General features: G+C 27.4%; 1 long non-coding RNA gene across 1 annotated transcript; it reads right to left on the bottom strand.

The window, feature by feature from the left end:
• Positions 1–498: 498 nt before the first annotated feature.
• Positions 499–17,301, bottom strand: LOC126550212 (uncharacterized). Its single transcript, XR_007604256.1, has 5 exons — positions 17,160–17,301; positions 16,797–16,846; positions 16,302–16,437; positions 10,289–10,376; positions 499–898 (listed from the first exon to the last, which is right to left on the bottom strand). It is a non-coding gene; the product is annotated as an uncharacterized LOC126550212 (long non-coding RNA).
• Positions 17,302–18,009: the final 708 nt, after the last annotated feature.

Genomic DNA, 18,009 nt, shown 5'->3' with positions numbered 1-18,009 from the left:
CAAATGATCCCGCTTTAAGTCCTTTGAATATATTATATAAATACTTTTTCTATAATAAGTATTATAGATACTACCGATTGGCACACGCGGTCATCCGTCCAAATGTTTAATTGCTTAAACCATTTCTGCTCTCGTAACACAAGTCTATTTAATAAATATATGATTATTAATATATTTATAATATATCAAATAACAATATAATATGTTACCATAGTACCGTAGAATGAATTCCGTTATTTTATACTTAACACACTGCTTTTTAATTAAAGTAATATTTACATTAAAATTTAATACTAAATTTAGTTAATGTAAACCTTGGTTGAGAAGAGTCAAAAAGTATATGGATGTAAAATCATTATATATTTTGACATTAAAAAATATTGATTACATCCTGAACAATAATATTGGTATATTTAAAATATTTTTTATGTACATTTAGGACCAAAAATAAAAATAAAAATAAAAATTTCTATATAATAATGTGACTTGTTTAAAACGTTTTATAAATTAAGTTAATTTATAATCTATTGCGTAATGCCATGAAACGTGAAATACCTATTATTTATTATTACAAAATTGATTTTGGTGATATTCTAAATTACACTATATAGGTACACCATTCTCACGACAAATACATCAGTAATCGGTTCGTGGTACATTTATAGTAATACATGGACATTTAAAAAAAACCTTCACCATAATTATTTTTTATTTAAAAAACATGTAAATAACACATAATATATAATGCATAAAAATATATTCCTAGATAATAAATTATAATAGTGTTGTGGACGTGAATAGAGGCAATAGAGACAAGATGAATGTTCATACGCGTATCGAAGCGTAGTGACATTAAGTGTTGAAGTTCACTCCGGATGTGTGTATCATTGTCGTCATTCTGAAATACAATTATAAATTTATTCGTCGTACCTGTTATCGATAATGAAAACGACACAAAACTAGTTCACATGCCACGGGAATCTAATTGTGCCTCAACAACTTCCAATTTACACAATAAAACAACTGAACAAGCTCGAAGAATTTATAAAATAAATTAAATATCTAGTTAAATTATTAATTATATGTTTTATCGTCCTTATTTGGTTAATACCTAACCTAAACTAGATATAATAAAATAACTGTATTTATACTTTTATACACTAATTTATGTATTTATAATTTATATAAAGTTATCTCTTAGCATATTATGAACAATAGTGAAAGGTCTACTATAACAGATTTTTAGGATGTTGTGACTCTGTCACTCTGATGATTTGGACTATCTATATTATTATCATATTAGATAAATTTTAATAATTTTGAAACTGCTCCATCAATTTTTGATTTACATTAACATATTATACAGCCAACTCGCGATACAACGAATTTAAAAGAACCTAGAAAGAGTTCAGTACATTGAATGTTCCTTACATCAAAGCATCCACCGACCACCAACACAATTTTATAAAAATTCAAAATTTAAATCAATACACTATAAATACATATTCATTTTAATAATATATATTTATTTACGTAAATACATCGAGTGGGCAAAAATACTTTTAATTATATGTTGTATGTATATCACCAGATTTTTAAGAGAACGACAATTTCATCCGTTTATCGAGGTTTAATCTAAAAATTTACAGTAAACAAAAGATTTAAATTTAAAACAATTAAGTTTATATTGTAGTAAATAAAATGTATATAATTAAAAATATGGTCCTAAAGTTTGTTTGAAAATTCTAAAAATCAAAGTTTGAATAAATTCATCATTAAAATTAAAATTAGCGTGATAATGCTATAGAGGAATAAGCCAGCGCTTAGTATATCTGAGTATATAATAACCAATAGTTCTCTATACTTTTCTAAATTAATTTAAAAAAAATTGTATTCGTAAAATATCCTATTTTATTGCAGAGGGAAATTAATTAAATTTATCTACGTACCTGTTTATTAAATGTAGATATATATATAATATATTGTAATATTAATATCGTTATTGATGAGTAATTTAGCCGCTTAATTCATCTTATAACGTTTAATTAAAGACCGACATCGTCTTGGCAGTAGCGATATCCGCGTTTCATATCGATTTTTGACCGTGGTAATATTATTATTTAGGCAATACACAAAGGTATAATATGGGTGGAATGCTATTAATTTTCTATAGTTACGTGTGAAACACTGTCCGTTTGAGCGTCATCTTGTAGCGGATATGATGGGCCTGCGACGGATATAATATAAGTTACGTTTGCAAATCGTGTAATTTTATAGTCATCTTAGGACGGTTCGATGCGGGTCTTTGACGCGTATAGAATCGCGTGTCGTGTGTGAATCGGGAAGCCCCTCGTCGCGAAATCGAATCCACTTTCAGCCGGCAATGCCTCGGCAGCGTGTAGATAGTTGTCGTGTCATCAAGGCAGTGTGGCTGCTGGTTTATAATTTATTACGACATAACGATATATACCATATTATACTGTCGTTACTGAACCGCACTCAAACGGTCATCAGACCACAACCACGGTGTATGTATGTGTGTATGTGTGTGTGTGTGTGTGTGTGTGTGTGTGTGTGTGTGTGTGTGGTGTGTGTGTGTGTGTGTGTGGTGTGTGTGTGTGTGTAATGTTATGTGTTGTCGGACTGTGGTATAAAGATCTTGCGAGGCGCAATTATTTTATCTATAGACGAATTGACGATTCCAACTATAAGGTATCGATATTGAATTATTCTGATTGATGACTATCGAAGCGCGCATTCTGCAAGTGTTGTTTTTCCCCGCTCGGCACCAACTATTTTTCAGGAAGTTTTAAAAAAAACAAAAAATATTTTTATATTCATCATTAATTCTAATTAAGTCTATTCTTATATTTTTTTTTTTTTTTATAGATGAATCTTAAAATCCATCAATATAATATAATATATAAGTACAACTCCATATCGTCATAGCGCATTTATTAATTATTTTCTTTGAATATCAGTTAAGTGACAACTATCTCATTTCGACTTATACAAACTTATATACATAAATTTAAGATAGCATAATCTGCGAGCATGCTAAATTAACTATTTCTAACACTGACTAATAGGTATGAATATCTATTTTGAATATAGGACAGTAATTAATTAATTTATATTTAAAATGTGCTCTGGTTTGTTCGAAACAATGTATTATAGACAGATTAAAAAATACCAATATTTGAAACTACACAAGGAAACTACGCTCCTTGCCACCTATGTAATGAAAACTGTCCACGACATTAAAAACTTAATAACCATACTAATAAGTAATAACTAACACAGACTCCCACGTGTGGTCGTTCCCACTAGTTTTTAAATTATCTCATTTTACTTAAATTTATTATTAAAATAATGTATAAAAAATACCTAATTGAAAACATGTTTGTATAATTATTATAATATGTAAAATTTTAAAATATAGTAATCCATAGCAAAATGACCATTGCATAATGCATCTGGTATTCAAACGCTTAAAATCGTAAATTTTTATAGCTAATAGTTTATTTGATCTGAGTCAGGAAAACTTAGGTATTTATTATATATTATATAATATATTATATTGTATTTTATTATTGTACTACAATATGGTAGCAGAAAAAAATGGTCGACATAATTAACGTTTATAGATAGTACAGCAGTTTGATTTGCCGTCATTGGTGGTTGTTTTTTTACTCAATAATAATAATAATGAAAAAATGGCGTTGAATTTGTTTACACAATATTACAAGTCGAACTGATTAAAATTAGGAACGTACACCTTGCTAAACACAGTACTACGAGTATAATATAAGTACCTACTATGCATCGCATGTCTGTTTAATTTATAATGTATGTATGTGTAGCATTATTATATATAATATTGCATAAAGTAGTAGCCAGGTAATTAAAGCGATTTGTATTTATTGCAAGTTTTTTGCTTTTATCTGCACAATCGCACATCGTTATTTTTACGAACTCTTATCGAATCCCGGACATTGTAAATTTCAAAAAGATATTATCGGTATTTTTTAATGAGAGCATAATGTAATCGTAAATAAAATATCTATCCGCGGATATAAATGTATATCGAATAGATAGGTATTACATTTATGTGTACACTATATAATATTTAGGTACATTTAATGCATATGATGCGTGTGTGTACCGTGTACCAGTGTACCAATTATTATTTATAATAAGCATAAAACATAGGATAGGTACTAATAAACGCCGCGCGCACTATATTATAGTCGTCAAAAATTAAAATTTTTGCACATTGCACAAACGAATATACACATATAAAAAATAATGATACATATAATACGTTTGGGACTATGCAGGTATCACGAAATGATTTCCTCTTATTCATTCGCGTCGTGAGTGAAAAATACAATTACAAATTTAAACGCGCTAACAAATGATTGGGTTCTTAATCAGAAAAAAAAACTAATAACGAAGAAAAGTAGTAATTTCCGCCAAGTACTTATAAATATAATAAGATATTTCGTTTGCGTTTTACCACATAAAACATTATGCATTATACATATTACATTATATTATATTAGTATACGCGTACGCGTTCATTAAAATAAATATTTTAATCGAAAACATTTAGTAGATACCTACACTCAATAATTAAACGGCGGGGAGTGAGCGCGGTACATGAGTTTTAGATTAAATTCCTAGTGGTAATAGTGTGCTCGTACTATACGTAGGTACAGATGAAGCCGCATTATATGTGTTTATTATGCATATATATGTTATTAAAATGGTCATTGCTATTATTATTATTATTATTATTACTGTTATTAATCGGTATCGGATAGATTGTTCAGAATATAATAATTTAATATTATGTATTTTGTAGGTATATACTTATATATATGTATATTATATATTATGTATATAGGTAATCGGACGGGTATACATACATATTATACGTATGTATATGAGAATTTTGACGAACAAATTTTTTTAACGTTAAAAAATATCTGGTTTTTACCTGTATGACTGTACGTCTGTACCTATTCACGTTTCGACGAACACCATTTAAATATAATTGTTTACCAGAAACGTTTAATCATAATAATATTATATCAATCGTTAAATTATGCTTTGGAATAACATATTATGTCCTGTCAGTTTTGATGAGTATAGTACAAATGAAATTACTACTAAGGAATCGGAATAATAAATACAACGACTGCAGCATGACAAAATATATAGTTATACACTGTTATATTTTTTATTTATAAACACATTTTGTTTTCTCATACCTAACAACGAATCGTTTGAAAAAAAATATAATTTCGATAGTTATTCCTCTACAGACTATAATGCGATAGAGGCATTACTAAAAATCATATAATTACTTTTGGGCAATGTTGCGGAGTCATTGCAACACAAACAGGCAGTTTTTATATTATGTATGTATTGTTATAGACTGCAGTAGTTCATTAAAATCTTATTATATCGTATATTCACTATACATGTATATATTAAATATAAATACATGAAAAAATGGTATCGTTGTATATTATATTTTGTAGCGGAAATAAAACGAGTAGGCGATTAATGGTTAGGTTTCATTAATTATTGTTCATTGACTTGATACGTTTAGGTTATACACATAAATATACGATTGTATAGATAAAGCTTATTTAGTAGTAATTACACAAGGTTCAAGGTCAACTTATTTTGCAATTTCTAAGCTTACTTATAAAGAATTTCAGTTACTCAGGACCTAGCAAAGGTTTTCGGTTACATATTTAAGAATCTATAAAAACAAAACTTTTGTCACTATATATGGTATCAAAATTGTTTCTATTAGGTAATTATTATTTATCAAATATAGAAATTTTAAAATATGTAGGAATATTTTGTCAACATTTATTTATTAATAATACAATTAAAGACTAAACGTATTACGCACCATCACTACATTTTTTACATGTTAGTAAAATTATTGGTAGGTTGTGTATTTAAACTTTAAGTATTAATATATATCAATTCTATTTTATATTCTTTTTTTTTGCACTTAATGCCTGGATTAAATTAATAATATAAGTTGGCATCATAATATTTTATACTTATTTTAAAAAGAATTCGAATATTAGATTGATATTTGATGTATAATATTTAAATACTTACAATATTAAATTTCACGACTATAGTGTTATGGGAATCGATACACAAACCTAAAAAATAATATGAATAGTATAATATTTTGTTTTTAACTAATATTCATTTTATTTTTAGCTCAAATGTATTATATAGAGGAATTAATATCATTACATAACATAACATAAGTATACAACTATGTATAATATATTAATATATATATATATATATATATATGTGTGTGTGTGTGTGTGGGTGGGTGTACCATGTACATGTGCATGTAACACTTTTATAGTTTTACGTATACACTACTTCTGTATCAAAAATGTAATTAGTAGTGAAGTATAAATGTTTCTCAAGAGTCGTGTATTTCCCAACAAATGTTATAAAAGAATTTCTGATCACCACATTAAGTCAATAGCGTACATAAGAATCTATTAGTACCTAAAAGACATATTCTATATTTATTATAATTTATTTCATGAATAACTTAATATTAAAATAAATTCGATATTCACTATATTTCAATATTTTAACTTCTTCTCACTTAAGCGTCCTTAAAATAATGAAATTTAGAAATTATTATGATAGTTTCTAAAAATTCATATAGGTATAGTTCTGTAGTAGGTTGCAAAATGACCAAATTTTGAAAATTTAGATAAAATTTTTTTTTTAAGTTCCACGTGATAAGTTATGATCTAGCAGATTACTATACATAGTAATTACTAATTTATACTATACCTACATAATTTAAATATAATATGCATGTATACATATATGATACAGGTACGCGCGTGTCGTTCTAAGTCACGAAATAGTGACGACTCAAGACACGGAAGAACTGGGAACTCTTAGCGCGCGTACTGAAAAATTTAAATTATTACGTTTTTATGATTGAAATAAATATAGTTTTATGCCCAATTTAGCTATTTTGTGTTGGTAATAATATATTTACTAGTACGTATATAGATTTTCGTAATTATGTTTTTTAATCAACGTGTTTTGACTAAACGTCAACAACGTCGGCGGCATACAACAAATATTTAGAAAATAATATTACTATATTACGCTGTATTTATATAATGATATAGGTATAGAAGTGCTGCCTGAGCTTCGTGTTTGTGTGCGTTTTTAAAACGATAATGTGTGAGTAATCAGTACACAGGTAATAATTACTAAATCGTATACTTAGAGAGACGTTTCCGCAGCGTATGAATAACAGAAGCCCGCTTGACCATTTCAATTTTTAAATCCAAAGACCACAAACAAGTCTTAAGGTACGTTTTTTCTATAGCGTTCTCCGTGGCCTCCAAACACTGGTGTTCGATGCGGTACACTGTGCTGTAGCCAGATGGCGAATAACTTTCAAAATACATAAGTTCAATAGTACATTGTTCGACGTCGCGACTGAACGCTGTAGAAAAAACGTACCTTAAGAGCTTAAAAAATAGTTTTCGAATGTATTATAATACATACGTATGGGAAAACGCGCATCTTCTCTCACTTTAAGATTGTTTTTTTACTTAATATTACAGGTACTTATAGACGTTTATAATAATAATCAGCAGTTGGTAAATGTACGAGTACGTGGTAATAATTGCACATTCTAACAGATAATTTTGTTTCAGGTCGCAAATTTTAAAAACGGCCGAGTCATAAATTATGGGTCTCGTGATATTTATTTTTATCAAACACAATAAATACATGCATTAAGTCCTAAAGTATTTTATCAAGTAACGGAGGCTGGTTAGAAAGTCTCCAAACTTTTTGTTATAATTTAATATTTTTAATATTAATGATTATTAAATCAGCTTAATTTTAACTTTAAAATGTGGTAAATTTTGTTGACGCTGTTATCAAGATAACATTAAGATAAAATATTACAGTAGAGCCAATTCGAATATTGTCAAATAACACTATGGATTCAACTCGTGCTTAACCTAAGCTATCAAATATCTTGGGACCCAGCTTACGTTTTCTCGTTTCAACTTTCATTTGTAAAGATGATATTGATACATTTTTTTATTTTATTTTGTTTATTACCTATTTATAATATTACCGTATTGGTTTTTCTAGAGAAAAAAATACTAAAAAAACTATACTAATATAATAATAAAATAAATACCTAGGTATAATAATTATATAATAATAATAAAATAGAATTCGGTGATAATATGAACGATTGTAATTATTAACCATATGAGATACATGTATATTATTATTCAGTGTTATAAGTTATAAATAATACTCAAATATGCATTATATTTTTATTCTTTATATTATTATGGCGAATAAAGAAAAACCATACTTAATATACCTACTAAAACCCGGACACACTAGAATAACACTTGGATTTTTGACATCAAAATAAGATTCATTTTACTGATGGGATGTCTCAAATATAAAAAAGATGTCGATTAATGCAAAATATCAAAGAATCTTGGACGTAGCACCAAGATCCAATTTTGCAAACAATTTAAACTCATATTATCAAAACTATCTCAGATAAAACAAAAGTAGGTACAACTAATGACATATGGCCCATATGTTACCGAAGTTCATAATAGTAATAATAATAAAGGCATATAATATAATATATAAATTATATTCAACAATAGCTGTTATAAAAATCCTTTTAAGCAGTCGTGTTGAATATAGAGGATGGTGACGAACAATAAGGAACAATACCGCTGTATTCCTTAAATGTATTGTATTTTGTACTTTTGGAATGTAAAAAAAAAAATGTTTTAAAGATTGTGAAGGTTTACCTTAAAAAACGGTAAAAACGGTCATCGCGTGAAAAACGATAACGTTCGCGCTAGAATTTTGTCTCTATATAATAATATATTCTATACAAAATATTGATTTCACGAGAGTCCGTATGTCGTATCTTCGTACTACACTATACCTATTGTAAGTAATTTCGAATAAAAACCACACCACGGGCAGCCACAATATCACGTTTCTCGTGCGCATACTTACATATAGGTACGGTGCACCTATAATACTTGTACGTATGCATACACATATGTAGAGGACCGCGTGCGTAAGGTCCTCGCGCGCTTCATCCGCCCGATTACACCGAGAGGCGTTGGTGCGTTAACTCGAAGAGAACATTGGACGCGCGCGTCTATACGGTCGCATATACCGCATACTATAATGTCGCGCATTGTACACATTATAAAAATGTAGGTAGCTCATATGCATACAAAATGAATACGGTTTCTCGATGAAAACGCTACACCACTTTTACATATAATACTCCTTGTCAGGGTTTTGACTCACTGAAACTAACTACTGTTTAGAATATCCTCTATAAGCAGTATATGTGTAGTGATGACTATATAATTGTTATATTTAACGACTTTATACATCCAGGTAATTAACCAATCATACTAAGCGCTTCTTTTTTACATTAAAAACGTAGTTATTCAAAATCTGATTTGCGAAATTTTTAAATATATATATATTATTGAGATACAAACTTTTGTTTTTCAGACGAGAACCGCCCCTTTTTTTACAGTAAATTATTTAGCGGTTAATTTTTCTAAATATTTTTACTATCAAAATTCAAAAAAATAGTTTTTAAGTTATTTAATTTGATAGGTTAATAAAGTCAGTATAGGTTCATGATATTTTAAGAGTTACAGTGAATTCTTGAAAATGTTAGTAATTAATATTATAATATTAATAATTTATAAAAATTATTTAAATACAAATAAACAATAGATATTTTATACTTATGTAAAACCATATTTAAGGACTTTTATCATTAAACATAAACATTTTAATAACTAAAAACTACACGTTTAAATAATTAATGAGGTACGCTAATATTTTAAAAAAAATATACGTTAAATAATTTACAGTAAAAAAGGATGATTCTTGCATAAAAAAAAGTTTATATCTACACTCCCTAAATAGCTAATCTCACAATTTGAAAATACTATCTTTAAGTATATTAAAAATTTCCAAAATCGGAATTTGAATTAATTCATAGTTAAAAAAACTGGTTGTGACCGTGCCTAATAAATTACCTACTTTACTTCTTCGGGTGTTGCTAGAGATGTTAATTTTATTGGATTTTATTATCATTATTCTTAGTAAATATGTTATGCCAATTTTAAAACCTTTGTTATTAATAAATATTTCCGCTGAAAAAACTCACCTCATGTAAACACCGAATAGATTTTGATTTCAAGCGTTGATCGAAGTGCCGCAGACTGTTATGTTGTCTTTTTTTAGTAAGTATATACCTATAGAAAACAATTAAATCAATATTTTAAAACTGTATAAAAATGTCACTTTAAATTTTTGTCAGAAAAAAATAGTTTATTTCTATCAAAACTTTTTAAGCAATATTTAAATTTGAATCGAAAGATATAATTTTGATTTTAAGTCCCAACTGTCTATGCACAAGTCTGATGCCTTTATGTAGGTACCATCAACCTGTTTGAAAGAGAGGTAGTCGATAGACGTATAATAAATAATAATGATTGGTACGACTGCGACTGGTGATTATTAATGTAGTACCTATTATTTTATATTTTAATGTCCGTTGTAAAAACTCTACGATGACAAATAACATTATCGCGTTATTATATTATGTAGTGACAGGTTTTGGTTTCATTGTTATTTATTTTATTATTTAGAAACGCCCGCAATCAACAGGCAGCCCCTCACCGTGTACATACTTATAATACGTACAAGTAACATCAGGTACAATCGGATTTCGACCGAGCCGCCGCCCCGTCATCCCCTTTATTGCTGTCAACGGTTTTTTAACACGGCGTTTGGACGTCAAAATGTTTATAACATATAATATAAGAGACCTATTGTGTTCTTATACACTGCGATTGTCGAAAACTATAGTTGACGCGGGTGAAATGAACAAAAACGTCCGTTGTTGTTTTTACTTTTTACTTTTAACGGTCCGAGTTTCGCAACCCGATTGTAGTTTGTTGGTTGTTTTTGTTTTTTATTTCTAAGTGTTTTTGAGAGCTCGACTGCAATTATTTAAATTTAAAAAAGGAATACTTAATATGTTAGAGTGTCTTTTAAATCAGAAAATACATATCAAAACTATTAATAATCAAAAAGATGAAATAAATTATTTAGTATAGATATAGTTCCGTACACATTTAATTTTATTGTTTTTTTCTACTATATAATTGAATAAAAAAAATAGTGAATTTTAATCTTTTATCATTCCCTATTGATTTTTCTTAATGAACTTGAATCTTGACAAAATGTTTTTATTTCATTTAAAAAATAAACTCAGCTGTATGGTTTTAATAAAATCCATCATGCTTAACTGTCGTAGTTGACTATAAAACCTGCAACAGGTATCAATTATTCTCACGAAACCTTCCTTTATTATTTTTAATGATTAGGGAATATTGGTGCATTGCCTATGAAAAGCAGTGAGAATTATACTATTTTACAGTTAATAAAAAGCTTTATGATATTCTTACAAACTTATCGAAAAAATAAAAATCACGATCTACTATAGACCTATACATATATATATGCATATGGTCAGGTTAAAACGTTGGCATAGGAATTAGAGATTATAACAACGAATATATCGGAATCTCGTACAGAAGTCAATAATCGTAAATATACGATCGCTGTATGTATATTTATATTTACTATATAATATTATGTATATTATGACTGGTCGTATAATCGTAAAACTTGGTATGTGTGCACAATTTTCTTCCTAATCATATTACTAAAAATGCTTACTGATTCTATCCATATACTGTAAGATTTATATTACGTTTATATATTATCATGTGTTATATTTTTGAACGTTATATTTATATAGTTAGGTATATTATGACCACTATGAGTTTATCAGTAGGTAGTATATATATAATACTATATAATGAAAAGTTATAGGTCACTTTGTACCTACAAAACACGAAACGCAAACACTTTGTGAAAATTCAGAATTGTATACTAGTTGTCTTGTTATATTATAAATTATAATATATACTAATAGTATAAAATACATACAACATTATTTAATAAAAACGTGTCTGAAATAATGACAAATTATAAAAAAATATATTATTAAGTTATACACAATTTTAACTAAATTGAGACCAAAACGCATCAAAGATTGTTATGAATTATGACCATATTGATACTGCAGACCATACTGTATTATCGTTACCACAAAAGGCACACTCGAATCTCACCAATCTAAACTTCCAGTGAAATTTTAATGGTAATCTAAATTTATATTTTCAAAAATCTTTTTTTTTATTTAATGCATGATCAGCCAATGCATATATTAGTTGATATTATTTAACAAGTTTATATTATGACCAACATTTTTGTGTTTATTAAAAAACTAATAATTTTAAATGTTCTAATCTGCAATAAATACGTATGTCATTGAACTAAGTAATAATAAAAATATTTATCTTATTTTTTTTATATAGTTTATCTACCTGATATATAATATAATTCATCTGTCCAACAAATTATTTATTTATTGATTTATACTTTAGCTTCAAAAAACATTATTTGTTTGTTTAAGTTAATTCAACTTAATTGTATAAATTTGGTTTTTGTTTTTAATGATATAATCTTGTAATTTTACGGCTATGTTGTGCAAGTTAAGTCAAATAGTACTGAGTACTCTGTCGGTTTTGTTGATTTCATAGATTTATGAGCAACATGACGTTATTAGTAATTATATGTGTTTTGTATTGTTATATTGGCCTCGCAAGTATTACATATTAATGATTATTTTTTAACATCATGTTAAAAATTTTAGTGTTAATCTAGTTAGTACGCCGATTCCTATTCATATTTTATTATATTTTTAAATATGGATTTTGCATTTTTTTAAATCATTTTCTATAATATATTATAATTTATAATATTATAGTCTTGAATTTCGGTGTTGGTACTTGTATGTTGTTAGCAATATAAGTTTGCCATTTAATTATTATTTTTATTTTTGTTAATTTTATAAACATATTTTATTGAAATAAAATATTTAAAATGATCTTCACAATTTATTATAGGTGTATATAAAATAATATAATATATTCTAATAATGTTTCACAAAAAAATTCTTGAGTAAAATGGTTTATTGATTTTTACTTTAAAAAAACTTTATAACATCGTTTTCGTTAATTTATTGACTTAGGTAATAGGTTAGGTAACCCTACACCAAAATTTCCCGCGAATATTCCATTTTGTTTAATCTTATAAATCTGTGTCATAATTAGTATTCGTAACTGTAACCACATATTATAAAATATTATTAGAGTTTATCACGATTTCTCAACGCCTTTCAAACATTCAAAATTTCACGTTTTAAAATGATGACTCGATTTGAGAACTTGTCCATAGTATTTTTAATCGAATCGATGGCAGGCATGCGTATTATAAAAGTATTTAATATCGACATTTATTTAAGTACATACATCACTATACGTATATTAAACTATAGACACGACGTTGTGTTAGACCACCGCGATCATGAAATAATTTTAGATATTTATAAAACGCGAAATCGTAATACATAATAAGCGTTATATGGAATAAATCGATCTCAATAAAATTTAATATTATAGTCTGCGTTGCTATTACTTATACGGAGGTACCCGAACGCTCCCAAGACGCGAGTGCACCGCACATACATCGCTGTCGTGCTCTTAAACGTTGAATATTTAGAAACGACCATTATCGTTCTGCTTTGTGAGTATATTAGCTTTGAAAGGAACGCGATAGTAATTAATAATTATACTCGATTTGGTTTTACGATTTCGAGATGTATTTGATTATCCATTGAATACGTATAGGTATATATAATAATATATTATATGTTAAAAAAAAAAATAGTTATCTTTTCTAAATTATATCTGCAAAAATATATCGACATTAAACCACCGTTGACACATTAGATTCACGAACATAAAAATAAAAATAAAAAATCATTGATGCATACATTTTGTTATGAGACGCAAATAGATATGGATCTAAATATCTATTTAAAATAGCATTAATTAAACCCTATAAATAGCTGTGCTGTATTTTTGTAAGAAAAATTAAATTACTTCTTCTCTCTCCACTCACTACCACCAACATCTTGTCGAACCAGCCTTAACCTAATTATGTGATAAGCTATGCGTAGCTTATATGATACTTAAAACAAGCCCCCGGGAGTCGAACAATAATGTAATATCAAATTACAAAAATGTAAAACAAAACTAAACAAAACGATAAAACAAAAAGAAAATTCGACGTGATTTATTATTGTTTCGCTGAATGATATATCGCCGTCGATACTATTGTGCTGCAGTCATTGCGATTTCCGTCTGATGGTAGGTATGTATAGTATGTACACATTATTAATATATATTATATACCAAACGAGTCCATTGAAACCCGTATGTATGTTATAACTTTGCGATATTTATCTGTACTAATAATTTATGTACACATTATTATTTTGGTTAAAAAAGGGGGGTTACTGCTTTGCTATGATTTCGGGAATAATTAAAAAATTTCTCTTCGAATATTTCGGTAATGAGGTTTTTTTTCATCTCGTGTCTCATACCCAAACTATACATCGACTTTGCCTACTTTAAAAAACAAATCGTTATTAACTAGACACGCGCTTGACTCACTGTACACACGCTATGCTCACTATATTCTGATATTACCGTAAATTGTCTAATAATTATTATTAAGAACAGCCGTACTCTAAAACATCCATTATATATACTATTTAGTTTACTATACACATAATCATGTTATATTATTATTCCTTGCACACAATAACACGATTATATCTAAGATAACCTATACAACTCACCAGTCTATTCAAGAGTGAACAGTAATTGTTGAAAAAGAAATACCGATTTTTATGAGCGTAAAATATATAATATTTCCCTTAATAAATATTTACAAAAAAGTACTATTTGTATATTATATTGTACCTATATATAGGATATTTTTTTTTTTAAGAAGAATGAAAAAAAATCCTTATTTTCCATAAAATTTATGCGATAACAGGTAAACCAACTGTTATTTTAAAAATAAATTTAAAAAATGGAGAACTTGCTTCTGATGTAAATAGTCTGTTTGAATTCAATAAAATGAATAAAAAATTTAGATGAAAATATGAACTTGACACATTAACCAAATAAAATTGTGGATACTGTTTTTTGATATTTTTTTTTAATTGCTGTATACGAACATCATTGAAAAGGTCAAAAATGCCTTTTCAATAGTGAAAACAAAACTTAATTATTATAAATTAAAAATCAGTTTGGAGTATATCAAACAAATTGTGAATTTTTAATGTTTCAAACACTTAAAAAAATAAAAAAACAAAAATTATAACATTATCTTTAGTAGAAATTTAATAACGGAAACTCGAGTGAAACGAAAAACCATTTTTTAAATTGTTATTTCCACCAACCAATGCCCTACCACAGTAAGATATTAACCAAAATCAATACCCTTCAATTTTCATTCACAGTTTTATCTATGCTTATGCTTGTACATAAAGTTTATATTAAATGATAGGAGTATAAAAAGATTCATTATATTTTTAAGTATAAATTTTTTAAGCCGAGGATACCATTAAACTAAGAAACTAAATAAATATATCCACAAAGCTCTAGTAGACGCCATTTTAGTCATTTTATCAATTTATTTATTTTAACTATCTTATACAAAAAATATTTTTCTGTTATCAATGCCTAACACGTTATAATTAACAGCATTTAGAAGGGAAATGATAAAATCGGTGAAATAACTTTTTTTCTAAAATAATGAGTTGCAGCAAGAATAAATTGCATTGTACAATCTGTAACTAAACCGACAAGATACATTACGCATATGAAGTTCGGAAATTTATTTTATACACCTACTATACTCGATGTATATACGCTGTTCGTTAATCAATTTGTATTTTTGCATTGTTTTTTTACTTCGATAACACAGTCTTTTACGTTTATTATTATAGAAAACGATATGAATATAAAATTAACTACCGTAGTTTATATAATATATCTTACCGATAAGTTATTAGTGGGTATTATCATAAATAGTATAATTCTTTTTTGCACTTTACATATTGACTTTTATAAAAAAAAGTTGCTAATTTATGAAGTTTACATACAGACATACAGCAATTCGGTACTCACTAATTTAAATCAGAACATGTTTTCCAAACAAAAATGAAATTTTCTGTCTAATTTTTCTCTTTCTCATCAATCAACGAATATATATTCATACGGTGTAAAAACTTTTTGATTTGTCTGATGTAGGTATTATTCAAGACTGAAAAAATAAGTAGTATTGATATTGGTATATATTTTACTATATTATGAATTCATATAAAACTTTTAAATTTGACTAATCGGATTACATATACTACATACTAACAAAAAGTATACTCATAAGTCATAATATTTAATAATAATGTTACAGGAATTACTGGAAAACATTTTTGAAATAATTATACTTAATATTCAAAAATATTATTCTAAAATGTAATAAAATTATTAGCTATTATTATGTTTTATACTTTTTATAGGTATAAAAACGTACTTGAAGATTTATATGTATATGATTTAATCCGAAACCTCAAAATAACTATTTTAGATTATTTAAGTACTACACATTAAACTTCAACTTACCATATAGCTGTAGCTAAAGACCGGATATTTGTATATCACACTTGACACGTCTGAAAAATATGCCAAAAGGATACATAAGGCTTATGAATTAGACAACAAAAATTTACGTTTCCTTAATTTCTATAACCAAAGATAGCACTATATGTATATAAAAAAAATACTGGTTGAAAAATGAAATTATGAACACTCCCCAAGTCTCGTCTCAAGAAATATGTGTGCGAAATTTGATGAAATTGTTTTAATAGTTTCTAAATTTATAAGTTCTATATAAATGTAGGTAATCATTTATAGTATGTAATAAATATAATTACTAATCAACGATCACAACTCTATCAACGACGTATCGTTCAAAATTGTCATTACCTATAGGCTATAGCTATTAGCTAGGTACTGTGAAATCCGGGAGCCACACCTCACTGACAACCATTCGTTCGTTCACATGGTATGACGCTCCACGGCTAAACCGTAGTTGCCGATAAGCTTTATTGTTAACCCGACCGGAAAAATGAAGCGATGACGGTTAATCGGAACTGAAATAAAAACACAGTGAACAAAAGAATTTATACTGTTAAATTATCTAGTTTTCATGTCTCAAAGTATGATATTATTTATATTGTTGTTTGTGACAGCTCACGTGACTGATCGAAAATGAAACTATATTGTTATATTCAGTATTACCTCAGAAAACACATGCACTGACTAGATAACTGGAACGCAACTAGCAATAATTTTAAAAATAGTTAATAAAAACAAAATAATTTCGATGAAAAACAAATTGTTCATACACTTCATTTACACATCATTGTTATTATAATGGTCGCTGAAGAGTACAAATTGGAGTTATTCAGTTGTCTATATTTTGCATCCTTCCTCGTCTCGTGTACTAATCTCGAGGACACAGAAGATGTCATACATTTCGTCTGACCAAAAATTAAATTACCCATTAGGTTTGAAATAATAATCTGTTTCAAAAGAATTTCGTTTCACTGGTAGTATTTATATAATTTATGAATTAATAGTTAGGTCTTCGGTATCGGTAGACGACAAAACAAAGATAGCTTAATATTTAATTTTTAATTATTCTAATTCAAACGGTGCGAGTTACCGACGTGAAAAATCACTTTGACGGTTGTGTTTCCCTCGAGCTGCAGAAAGAAAGAATAAATTATCACGATTATACACACAGCTTGACACATCACAATCATGCTCACTT

Source organism: Aphis gossypii, chromosome 2 (assembly GCF_020184175.1).
Source record: "Aphis gossypii isolate Hap1 chromosome 2, ASM2018417v2, whole genome shotgun sequence".
Taxonomy (NCBI): Eukaryota; Metazoa; Arthropoda; class Insecta; order Hemiptera; family Aphididae; genus Aphis; species Aphis gossypii.
Note: the sequence above shows the minus strand (reverse complement) of the source record. Positions and strands in the feature narration are given on the sequence as shown.